A 13,357-nucleotide genomic window follows, 5' to 3' on the forward strand; every position below is an offset into this window, starting at 1 on the left:
AAGACCTCAAAATATAGCTCTCTCCAGAACTGTAAGCTGTTAGAAAGCAGAATCTATTGCAGAGCTCTGAAGTGTGGCACTCTCTTGCATTTATCCATCTTTCCCTCTCTATCCTCTCTCTCACTGTGGTTTGTTAATAGAACCTGTCTCACTTTTTAACATGAAGTTTCCTTGCCTGAAAGGTAGGATAAGTCTAATCATCATATGATACTGCACTCTTCACACCTATCTAATTGAAAATGAGCATAATTTCCCTGCAAGTTTATCTGACCAAGGAAAGCAAATAGTCACTTTCAGATTCCCCATCCATGTTGATCATGCAGTACAGGGCAATAGCCTGTCCAGAAAGGGCTGCTCTGTCACCACTGGTGGGAGGCTCATGCTCCAAGCTGAGCCTGCTGCTGTGCTTCTGCCACTGTCAAGGTTAGAAGCTCTGCGAATATCACTTAATCAGCTTTCTTGCACCAAAGTTTTGTCAGCCACAGATTTCCCACAGTTCACCAGCTGTCTCATTATTTACTGTGTCTTACAGTAAAAATTTAAGGCTGCTAGACAACTTCCCATTTTTGCATGTGTAACAAACACCTGCAGTTCTATTCCCTTAAAGGCCTGAAAATTAATCTGAAAATTTATTTTGGTTTTGGGGATGCTTTAGGAAAAAATGTAAACCCATTGCTGTTTTTGGTGTAAAAGAGGGTGAAATAATAAATAAACTGAGTGAACCACTTACCTAGAATTGACTGAGTTATTTGGTCAGCCTTCTTTGGAGGGGAAAAGAGAAAGGAGGTGGTTTGAACACATCTAAGCATAAGCAGCCCAGCTGTGTGCAGGCAGATGTTCTTCTCTTGCACCTGCCTTTGAGAGTATGCAAAGCACATGCATTCATCCACACCTGTTTATGTAGACACATCCTGACTTTTGAAGCTTCAAATTTGGTATCAAAATAATCCCTTCTGTGCAAAGCAGGTGTTTGCAAGGCTGCATACAGTTCATTTGTGAAGGAGTCATTCTGAAAGTTTGGCAGTGTGCACCAGCCCCACAGAACAGGCTGCAGAGTTGTGACCAATGATTGACTCTGAGCGCATACAGAAACTTCCTGTGTGTGGCTCACCAGCTTTGTTACCCATCCTACAGCCATCATTGTGCAAGTCATCTTCTCATATTTCAGGAGAAGTCAAAATGATAGTAATGCTGACAGCAATGCATTAATTAACTGCAGTCTGCTGGGGCTGCCTGTGAACTTCTGAAGTGTGAGATTTCGTTAGAATGACTGCTGTGGATGCTCAGGTGATTCACCGAGGAAGTGCAAACAACCTTGTTCAGCTCAGGGTCATGTGCCCTTCCTGCCCCTGTTGACTGTCATTTTGTGCAAGGACTTCATCTGATGGCTTGAGGCCTCAGTGATTTCAGGTTTCTATCAAGAGTGCTATGTATAAAGTTGGAACCAAGTAGTCACATTTACTAACCTGAGAGGTCTTTATAATGACACACCTACACTATGACGAGGCAAATGAACACCTACATTCCTAAGAAATTACATTCTTTAGGCTGAGTTTGTTCAACCACACTGTCCCAAATCTTTTACTGGCAACACTGAATTAATTCCCTGTGGAGTACCTTTTCCATTCACAAGTACTTGAACAGGTTGGCAGAGGCATCACTGTAAACAGACATGCACACCAATGACTGGCTGGCAAAGGGTGACATCTAAAAGTAATTGGAGTCAAGAACTGTGGTCTCTTTACTGATCCTCATTTCCACTGGTTTTCAATATTGGATCAATAGATGTCCTTGCTTTGACATCCTTCATCATCTGTACTGCAAATATCAATAATGAACGTGTACACAACACTGCTCAGAGAGGTTTTCTAATATGGCATTTAGAAGTAGGCTTCTTTTCATCCTTAACATCACTGTAAGTTGTTATTTCATGTAAACACATTTTTTCTGCTCTTCTATATTATCTAGCCCAATTTAGAATATCTTTCCCCCATGCCTTACAAGAATGCCTTGCTTTTCTAGTTGAGCTGATCCTCCCCATCCCTTTGCATTTACAACAGATGAGTAACATGAATCCTAAAGGCTTTGTCTGCAGTCACTTGCAAGTTGCTGAAACACTTGGTGCCTTTAATTATCCTAAAAGTGAATGTTGCAACATGACTGCACCACCTGCATGGTTTGGGATCCAGAGCTGTGCTGGCTACACAAATGGCACTCACAAGGTTTGCTCTGCAGCATCACCTACTATGCATACATACATATGCATTTCTGCAAGACAGGGATTGCTCTATCCAATGCATGCCATGCCTTGCTGGAGCTCTCCTGGCTACGAGCTGATGTGTCTCAGTGGTGCAACGCAGCTTTGATCCCAGAATCACTGTAATTACATTACACTATTGCTCCCTCTGAACTGCTTAGCTAAGCTGAGAAGCCATCTACAAGATGGTTTGGGTTGGGTGAAATCTTGCTCCCACATCATTGCCGTGCATCAGGTGGTAGTGCAGGTTTGATCCCAGACAGCCTTAGACCTGTCAACCTCACTCAGCTGGTCCCACTTCCAAGTTTCTCAGCTGTGGCTGCTTGCCTCTTTCATTTGCACCACAGCACGGGCGCTGCTTGGCTTGTCAACCAGAACTGGATGCCTTTGCCCTGCTCAGCTGTGCCTGGGCTGTGGCTCACAGAACACAGAGGCTGCAGGGAGGATCAGAGCTGGAAATACCCCTCCTGTGCTGGATGGTGCATTTCCCCCACCACCCAGTGGCCTGGCTGCTTTTTGCTGTCACCTGGCCCAGTGATGGACATTTACACTGGAATGTAGAAATCATGAAGGTTGCCAAAGGCAGCAGTCTCTGTGGTGGGGAACTGCATGCTGCATAACGGGAGACTATCCTGTTTCTACTCACATCTGCAATGATAATATTTGTTTACTAGTTTAGGCAAAGAAACTGAGCCAAATAAATTGTACTTCTCTCATCCCTGCTTTGAAAAGCTCACTGTCGTGATTATTATCATCAGGACAGTGCCTGAAAATAAACCTGTCAAACACAAGCAGACATGTGAGGGTGTGCCCAGATAAAGAGGGTGTTGCTTGGCTTCTAAATCCCAGACTGGCAAACAGTAGAAGGAATTTGGGGAATTGCAGATGTTCAGCTGAAACATTTTCTGCCTTAAAAAGAGAGGAAGAGAAATATATACAGAGTGGGAAGGACTACCTTGTGGCTGAGGGTCTCGGGAGCTCTGGCCTCATTTCCTGGCTCTGCTCAGGATTCTCACATAACCTTGGCCAAAGTCAATTCATCTCTCTGTGCCACTGCTCCTCCATCATTACATGGATTTCCCTGCTACAGCACTACTCTCTCTCTCTCTCTATCTGCCTCACCTGCTGAGAGTATAAATTCTACAAGGTACAGACAGCTTCTGATTCCTGATTTCTCATTTCTCTCTTTCTGGATTTGATTGTCTCTGATTTGATTTGTTTCTGTTTATATTGTGTCCAGCAACTTCAAGCAGAGCCTATGGATGATACCATAACAAAAAACAAAAACAAAAATACACAACTGAGTTTTTGAAAGCTTGTGTACTTATAAAAAATAAATAATACTGAAGTGCTTTGCTTCTGATAAGCCAATCATAAATTTTAAGAAAATCTGGCTCATTGTAACAGTGTAATGGGTTGGCTGTAGAGCAAACACTAACTGGCATTTTCCTATAGTGTTACTATATGGATCTTTTACATGTTTTTAAAGTTGTAGGCTCTGTCTGCTGTATTTAAATATTTGAATAAAGTCCTATGCACAGAGACTGAAAGCTTGACTTTGCTAACAGTCAGCAGAGCTGTCTGCAGGTAAAATTCTTGTGTTAGCAATAATCCCAGACATGTGGCTATTATCTCCATGAACTGGATACCAATTCACTTACAGGTGACAGCCCTTTTCTGGCAAGGTCCAAGTTTCCAGGAAGCCACAAGGTATCAGTCAGAAGTTTCATGTATTTTCTGCATTATCAATGTAATTTTCTACATTATTGGTATAATTTAGAATAACTGGCATTCACCTTAGAAAAGAATAAAAGTTTACTCAGAACCTAACGTGAATTGGTAAACAAGGGAGAAAAAAATGAGCAAAACACACTCTCTTCATTTTCATCCAGAGTGTTTGTTTTGTGTTATCAACAGGCTTCCTAGCAATAAAACTTGATTAAGGAAAGAGAAGATATAAATCAGAGAGTATGTGTACATACCGTTGCTGTTGATGTTTTATGTGATATTGTTCTGACATATCAGGAACATTTTCCAGGCAGTAGCAGCTTTACTTAAGGTGAATTTTATAATTATTTCTGCACTCAGGAGAGCTGTCACATCACCCAGAGATGCATGAAGGGCTCTCACTGTAGCCTGTACTCCCCCAGCCAGACCCCTCTGATGTCTGTCCTAGCTCTGGGCTTCCCCTAGGTGCCAGAACCCCTGCTGAGTGTTTGGATCCCACAGGATGGATGGGGCAGACCTGACCCCCCAGCCTCACATTTCAAGCTGTTTCCCAGCTGACAGGCAGCAGGTACTTTCAGGCTTAATTCCACCAGGATTAGAAAGAGCTTCTTGATATTTTTATCTCCAAGGGATTTGCCTGGAACCTTTTTTCTCTTATAGTTTATTTAGCCCTGTTAAAGTCTCTTCCTACTTTCCTCAGGTCCACAAGCAGATAAACAGCTGATTATAAAGCCTTGCATTTATGTTCATGCTCCATTCTTAGCTGGGGAAATAATTTCTCAGTGGAAAAACAACCAAATTCACAACACAGCCAGATAGGGTGGGCTTGAAACACCAGGCAGAAATACCAGCACCTTGATGGAAACTCCAGAGTCTCTGCCATTCAGCTTTTCTCCTGCTGATAAGAGAAGAGGCTTGGATCTGCCGTTAACAGTGGTTTATTACTTCTGTCAGGTGGGAAAGGGAACTTGGGGCTGCTAAAGCTTTCCAGTTCTGGAGAGATAACAATACTATCCACAGACCTCCTGAGCCAATGGTAAAGGCATCTTCACCAAAGCCACTTTGCAGAGCTTGTTAGGAAAAAACCTTGCATGAACAACTTAAAGAATGACATGAGATAAACCAGTCCCTTTTATGTGCTTTTTTAATCTATCCATAGATCCAAGATAATCATTTGGCCAAACCAAGATCTCACATGGCCCAAGTTCAGAGTCTCAAAACAAGAACAGGTGAGAATCTGCCAACCGCCAGTGCTGGAGCCTCCTTGCCAGGTTCGTTATTAAGCACAGACACAGAATAATGAAAGCATGCTACAGTGCCGAGGCAGTTGGCTACCACGGCACTGAGACACGAGAAGCAGCTACTGCAAAGCCAGCCTAAGGAGCCAGTGAGGCTCATTTGCAAGGGAAATGCAAATACAGAGCTGATTGCTTTCCCTTAAATGGGAAAGTGTGTTAAATCTGATAAGTGTGCTCTGAGTGTCTCCTAAGCGTGGGCTTGTCTCAGCATTTAGTTTCTGTTCTACAGCGGGTGAGGGAATGAATGCTGTTCTGAAACCCTGAACAGGTGAGATACAGCAATTATTTCCCTCTACTTCTTCCAATATCTGCATAAATTAACATGTAGATAGCCTTTGTATCTCCAAAGCCCTCCACATATATTAACTAATTAATGCTCACTATACCCATCTATATTAAGGAAAGAATTATCCTCATATGGCTAATATTGAAATTCAAGTGGGAAGATTAAGTGCCTAGGAGTGAATCCATCTAAGCAGTTTAGTTGGTGAGTCAAAGGGACTAAAAATTAATCATATGTTTAAGATCTTTGGTGGACTGGGACCTGGGTCTTACACAATGCTGAGCACCCTGCAGGATCGGGCGCGCCCAAAGCCACAGAGGTACCAGGTATGAGAATTTGACATGAAACTGCTCTCTAGGAGTTCAGATCTCAGGCCAGTGCCTGAACCCACTGCCCACTTTCCAAACAATACTAAAAATGACCTGTTTTCTGATATATATGGTCAGATAAGGCAGAAGTCAGAAGACAGACTTAAAAAAAAAAGATGTTTCCTGAATATAAGTGGTGTATGTTTTCTTCTTCACCACGTTTGCAATAGTGTAATACATGAGTCCGGCACTTTCCAAAATCCCACTTCTCTCCATCATTGCTTGCACTGCCTGTGGTAGAAAACATGAACTACTACCTGCCTGCTACATATAGCTCTTGACAAAAATTATCACATCTCCCCACACTCATAAAAACACAGTCTGTTCTTCCGGAGCCTTGAAATCAGTTTTCCTGGCTTCACAGCTGCAACATTGCCAGACAACAGATCTGACAGTCCTGGAAGACAGGAAGAAATTAATTGTAAAAATGATTTAGAGGAGGCACGCAGAGAGTGGGGTTTGATTACCTTTATTTGCATATTAGTTCTTAGAGGCATAAGAATGATTGTTGGGCAAAATGGGGAGAGCCTTCCCTGAACCTTCAGCAAGTTTCATCAGGCTCAAGTCCAGGAGTAGGCCCAGATCAGACACCCAACAAAATATATCTGAAATGTTTCCCAGGGCTGCTTGAATACATCTCCCTTACAGATTTGCTGCAGTTTACTGGTATTGTACAAGATTGCAAGGTGCACTCATAAGCAGCCCTCAAATGCTCATATTATATGTTGTTTCAATAAGGAAGGGCTTTATTTGGGCACAGTTATTCATCAGGACCTGAATATGTTGAGTGGGGCATTTGGGTATTTTTTTTCTAAAGAAATGGCTCCTTTGTTGACCTGGAAAATAAATGGTGAGCTGCTGAACAGGCTGGTCTATTGTAGAGTTCCCAAAATTAAGCTAAACAGCTGGTGACTCATTGTTGGGATATTAATCAGAGCAAGATAAAAGTGTGTGCAAAAGAAGGGACATGGCTTATTTGATGGGGTTATTGACTGATTTTGGAATAATTTATGAAAGAGACAGGTGTTGATAGGGGTGAGACCACAGCCATAGAAAGAGTAAGGGCTCAGATCAGCCAGCCCCTCCTGGTGTTGATAAGCTAAAAAGAAGAAAATGTCTGCAAAGACAGAGGAGGGATAAAAGAGAACAGCAGGGCAGGGCAGCTTGTGCAAGCCTGGCGCTCACAGAAGGCAGCCTTTGTGAGAGCAGCAATAAATCTGCATGTGGGTGAGGGGTGCAAGGGTCAGAGATAAGGAAACCTGGGAGCGGGCAAGCCTTGTTAAGGAGAAGAGCTTTTTTACCCCCTGTGCCTATTGTGTGCCAGCTATACTGCAGTGACTGCTGGGAAAAGAAGAAGGTTTTAGTAGTAAACAACCAAATCCCAGAGATTTGAATATGGTGGATCAGGCTTCACCTGCCTCTCCTTTTCATGTGCTGCAAAACTGCAAAGCACAATGGCTCAGCATAAAAGGGAGCAAAGGCAGGGCAAGCAGTGGAGTGTGGAAAGAGGAAGACACTGCTGATCACAGGGGAAGGAAACAAGACACAGAGGCAAGGTCTGGCCCCTGTGGAGACAGTGCTGCACTACTCAGACTGAGCCAGGCCACTGACTACTGTGATGAGTGCTGTAGAAAATACCAAAGTGGAGTGAGTAACTTTTCACAGCACTTGAGAAGTTTAGAAGAAATTTATCAGGAAAGTGTAAATATCTTTCTTTCAAAAAAGATACTTAAATATTTTGGGGGACTGTAGAATTTCTCTGCACAACATAGATGCACTCAATGGGCATGGCATGAAAGCAATCTTTGTTATTTAGCACACGTTTCCACAGTACAACTATTGATGTGTTCTCCCCCTCCAAACTATGTAGCACTAATTTTTCACATGGGTAAACTAGCTTGAATATTGGCATAAAATGTAGAGAAATACGCTGAGAGTATAGATTTCTCTCTGTTCCCGTAATACTGCATGCATCTCTGGCCTGGATCTCTGGCTTTTCACACTGGTAGCCCATCTCTAATATTGATTTGGAACATAGATACATAATACACATATTATGGATTTATTTCCATCTTTTTTGAATCTCTGTTGGTTTGAAAAGTAGATAATCTGAAAGGATGAATTTTTCCCACAACACTGCTTTCCGTGCATACAGAGTCAGGAAATACTGTAACAAATATCTTCTAGCATGGCAAGTAACTTCCCTTTCACTGACTGCAACTCCTCCTCCTCAGCATCTGATGTCTGTCTCGGTGAAATGGCTGTGTGCTGTCATAGCAGGGCCCTTTCACAGTGAGACATCCCATCTGTCTTCCTTTCCCACTGCATTACAAATGTCCCTTTGCTTAATACCGGTTGTTGAGCCTGCCTTTCGTCTACTGCTGCATGCTTTTAAGTGAGGATGTTGTAAAAAGGTCAGGCTGCTGGCTTTGGGTTTGCTTCTTTTTTTCTGATGAGTTGGAGGTGGCATTTGGTTTTTACACAGTAGTAGGACGTAGTTTGTGACAGATGGTGTCTGTAAAGCGTGAGAGTGTGGTATCACTCAGAACACCAGCGTGCACTCACCACACCACAAAGCCCTGGAAGGTGGCACATGCTCAGGTCTTCAGCTCAGGACAGCCAGCTGCTTCTCAGTGAAAATACCTCCAGCAACGTAAACTACAGTGGTCATGGTGATGCCTTGGAGTGCCACACCAAACTTCAGCTATATGCTCACAGCCTGAGCTGGATCAAAGTAGGTTCAGTGAACACTTCTACAGATCTGCTTACCTAGCGTAGCAGTTTTTGAGAGCCAGGAGCCCAAAATACACAGGCCTTAAGCTCAAAATTTTGTGAGATGCCCCTTTTTAGCATAAAGGTTCAGTTCTCCAGCTTTAAGAGTCCTGTTGGATTTGGTGTTTGCCAGTGTAAGAGGTCACCAAGCTGTGAAGCACACAGGGAGCTCTAGTGGGCCCCCTCTGCCCACCTTAGCAGACCACCCAGAGAGGAACAGGCCTCTTTCTTTCCACCCTGAGAGGAATGGCCAAAACAAGTGAGGGAACTTGTATCCTTGACATATCAGTTTATGAAAGGGTGACCAGATCTCATACAGTTGTCTGCCGCATGGGCATGTGACGAATCTTACATTTGGTGATTAATGGGCAGAGTCCTGCCATCACAAAGGAAATAAAAGCATATACAAGGACTGGTTGCTTTGTATGCCATGTCATTCCTCCTGTATCATCATGTGCAACACCAGCCATCACAATAACTGAAGTGAACTGTTAATAAGCAGTGACACTCATCCTGTGTTAAGAACTTGTTCTGTGTTCTCTTGTTTTTAGCCTACAGAACATTTTCCACATGCCCATTTCATTATCAACCATGCTGTTTGTAATCCACCTCCTTACTTTAATAGGATTTAGTTGTCAAATAGGATTCCCTTTAATTTATAATCAGCATTAGCTCCCTTAACATCTTGCTGTTCTTTGTTAGCTTCATCAGAATTGATTAAGGGTTGTAGTAAGTTTGGGCTGTTCCTAAGGACCAGTGCATTGTGGGGTCTCCATGTAGGTGACTGGTTACACACAGGTACCATCCATTGCAGCCAGTGGCAGTCTAGGCCTCTCTAGAATTCTACTTCTAAATACAAGTGTCTAATACTGTTGGAATCGTTTGTATGGATAGAAAATGTGGGTCTGGGAGATATCAGACAGGGCTATGCTCCTTTGGAGCAGCAGCTGGAGCTGCTGGGGGTCTCAGGGCTTCTCAGACAGCAAAAAAATCCCTGGTGTATATGCCAGGGCATCAATTCCTTAGTAGCCAGTGGTCATGCCCAGGGTGTGGTCTCAGCCATATGGGTGGCAGAAAATACCACCTTTGGCAGTGACATACTTCTAGGTGGCATGATGTCTTTTTCATCCAGGCCTTTATCTCCTGCTTGTTTGGGAGTGTTTCTCTACCTTCCCACTGCCCTTAGGGGATGCTATCCAAAGCCTTTACTTCTCAGTGAGGTCAAAAGCATAATCACATGATTTTTTTCTTTTGAAAGAACCCCACTTATGCAAATAGTTGTCGGTGAGGGGGTTTTGGCCTCATATAAATCTGTTTTTCTTATTTTTGTATATAAGGCTCACTCTTTATCCAGGTTATCTCACCTCACCAGTCTAGTCATAACTTTAGCCTAATGTCATCAAACCTTCAGTTCCTGTCTATAGCTGCTCTTATGCTGAAGTTTAATAGGGGCTTTTATGAAATTTTTGAGCACAATGGAGATAAAAATAGGCAAAGCACAGGATGTTCATCAGGGTTTCTTTGTAGAAAAGACTGAAGCTGCTACCTCTCTTTGGATCCCCATTGTTTCCTAACCTCACCCCTTGAGGGGGAGATGTATCCTCAGCCAATTGAGGAGAGGCAAAGCCTGCTGCTAGAGGAAGTTTCTTACTGTGATTTCTCTGCGGGAAAAATATGTTTCGTTCACTGTGATCCTTAGCTTTCCGGGAGGGGAGTAAGGATAGGATTATAAAATCCACCTGTCTTCAGCTCTCTTTTGCTAGAGGGATGGCATACAGGAAACCTATCTGCTATCTATATATGACTGCCAAAAATATCTGGGTCATAATAAGCTCCTGATTATATCTTTATCCATTCCTTGAGAGTTAAAATTTATCTCAATTTACCTCATCTCCAAAGTTTTTATCTGGGGTAGTTTAAGAAAATTTATTTAAGGGAATTTAGGCAAAATTCCCTTAAATAAAACTGGAGTTGCACTCATTTTGCTTAATTAGCACTTTTTTTTAACATTGGGGAATAAGAGCAAAATGCTATGAGACTGGTTTAATAGATTGAAAATATTGAGCGTTTTATACTGTGTAATAGGACTTTGAGCAACGTCAACTAGCAGGCTTAACAACTCAAACTCTCCCGGCTTTGAAAACTGAAAATGCTGTTAAATTATTAAGCTTAGTCTCCCCTGGCAAGGACATTCAGTGTCTGAAACCTTACCAAAACCTCAAGGCAGTTGACAGCAGATAGTATAATGAACAGAACAAAGAGAAATTGAGATTTTAAAAAAAAAAAAATTCTTTAGCTCAAACTGAAAAAAGTTAAAAACAGGAACTATGAAACCTGAGATAAAATTAAAACTTAAAAAAATTTCTCTTGTAGATGAAAATTGTATCAATTATCACTTCAGGCTGAAGGAAAACATATCAAATCTATTTCAAGCATTTTAATCCCTCATGAAATGAAGTGCAAAGTACAGACGGCATTCAAAATGCAGGGAAGCAAGTAAAGAATGTAGTGCTTGTTTTATACAAAGGCTAAGTGGTTAAATATAAATTGAGCCAGAGGCAGGAGAGAAAGACAGATGGAGTAGAGGTCAGGGCATTCATTCGGGACTTGTAATACCAGGGAACCCGTCTCTACCCCAATAACCTTTTAGATAGGAAGAGGAGAGGCATTGACAGAAGATCCTTATATTACAGAGCCTGGTACTTTGGCACTCTGGGGAGGTGAGTGTGGACTCAGATCCACTTTGGTTATGACAGGAAAAAGAACTGGATTTCACATATTCTGGGGATTGCTTTAATCTCTGGACTTTGGGCAAAACGCAGGAACATGAGTGGCAATACTTCCCTGTCCTGGTTTCATGCATGTAAACCATACATTTTTTCCATATAATCTGTTCTGCTAGTTCAAAAGCCTAGATAATAACATCTACTAAAATGTTAACTTTACGTATGGAGTTTCCAAAACGGAAAATATTTATGGGTGTTGTACATAGAATTAGTGGAACATTCAGACCATGGTAATGAGGAAACCTTGATGATATCTGTACCAGCTTCCGAGAGTCAGCTAAAAGGAAAAAAAGCAGGTGTAGGTGGGGAAATATTATGTCAGTTGAATCTGGGCCTAGTTTTAACCTACTGGATTTCTGCAAAATCAAGTAAGAATATATTTCACTCACATTGGAGAAAAAATATGGTTTACCCAGCTTCTTGCATGAGTATTAAACAGAGAATCTCCATCATATCACATCATATCTCTGACCCCAACAAGAGATTTCCCCCTCCTGGCACCCTGCATTCCTGCCATGGGGCCTCAGTTGTCTCTGAGTTGTTCCTCCTGGTCCTTTGCATTCATGACTAGGAACAACTTGGAGAAGCAGCTTAAAACACTGCCACTCTACTGCCAAGAAGCAGCCTGCGAATCTCAGTCATGTTTCCTTTTCTATGCTCACAGTCAAGGTCAAGATGTCCTAAGTGTTTACAGGAGATCACTGATGAATGGAGAGCTGCTCAGACATTCTGAATTGCAGATAGCTGCTTTAACTGACTTAATTAGAACATGCTCAATATAAACACTGTATGAAGATGAATTCTGCTCCTGCTAGCAGCTAAGTGGTCTTTATCTAGAGGCTAAATAGGTTGGGAAGAAAATTGGGATATGGACAATCTTCAAATAAATCATAAAAGGAAGGTGAATAAATGAAGAACTGAGTGCAAGATTGAAATACACATGGTGTTTTGGCCATATAAATATATACTGTGCACTCCTATAGAAGTGTCAATTTTCCAGGTCAAGCAGAAAGAGTTATGAGAGAGTTTGACCCAGTTACTGCTGAGACCCTCTGAGGCAATTCAATATTGGATTACTGCTGGTAAAGGGCATGCAGAACAAAATACAATCTTTGCTAATTGCAGTGAGCCTGCAATAGCAATTTTTTTTTTACCATAATGAAGAAAGCCAAGTGTTATTCAGGACTTCTGGATTCTACTCAAGATCTGTCACTAACAGCAGATGCCAGTAATAAATACAGGCACATCTCCAGAAATGCAATAAATATGAAGCTATGCTCTGTTTTTCCCATCAGACCTATTTTAGAATAAGATATATACTGCAAACAAAAGGAAATAGAGTACTTTAGTATTCTTCAAATATAAACCTGGAATTTTTTAATCAGTTTTAAGTGCCCTATTGTTCTTTCTTTTCCTCCTGATCCCTCTAATAACACAATCCTTGATGATGAACCTGCCACTCCCCACCCCCTAAATGAGCAGAGTGATGAGAAGAGTATGGGAGATCTTTGTTCTCTATCAAGCTGTCTTTCATTTATTTCTAGAATTCTGAAAGATGGCTCCTTTGTTAGACCAGCAAAGTACAATTTCATTGCATCCCTAAATTTTTATGGAGACCACTTCTGCATTTTATGTTTTATCACTTCCAGGGAAACTGCCTTATTTCAGCTCTTCCTTCCTTTCAGAAAGGGCCCATGCCCTGTAGCAAACTATTACATGGAAAGATCCTATTTTGAATGCTTCTTTTGAATAATTTTATTCCTGTCTACTCTACCAAGGACAGAAATGTTGGAGAGACACTTGATAGCATTCATCTTGCCTAACCGGAGGCATCTGCCAGGTAGATGTCTCCTCTTGAGCTAGAC

This window comes from Agelaius phoeniceus, chromosome 2 (genome assembly GCF_051311805.1).
Source record: "Agelaius phoeniceus isolate bAgePho1 chromosome 2, bAgePho1.hap1, whole genome shotgun sequence".
Classification (NCBI taxonomy): Eukaryota; Metazoa; Chordata; class Aves; order Passeriformes; family Icteridae; genus Agelaius; species Agelaius phoeniceus.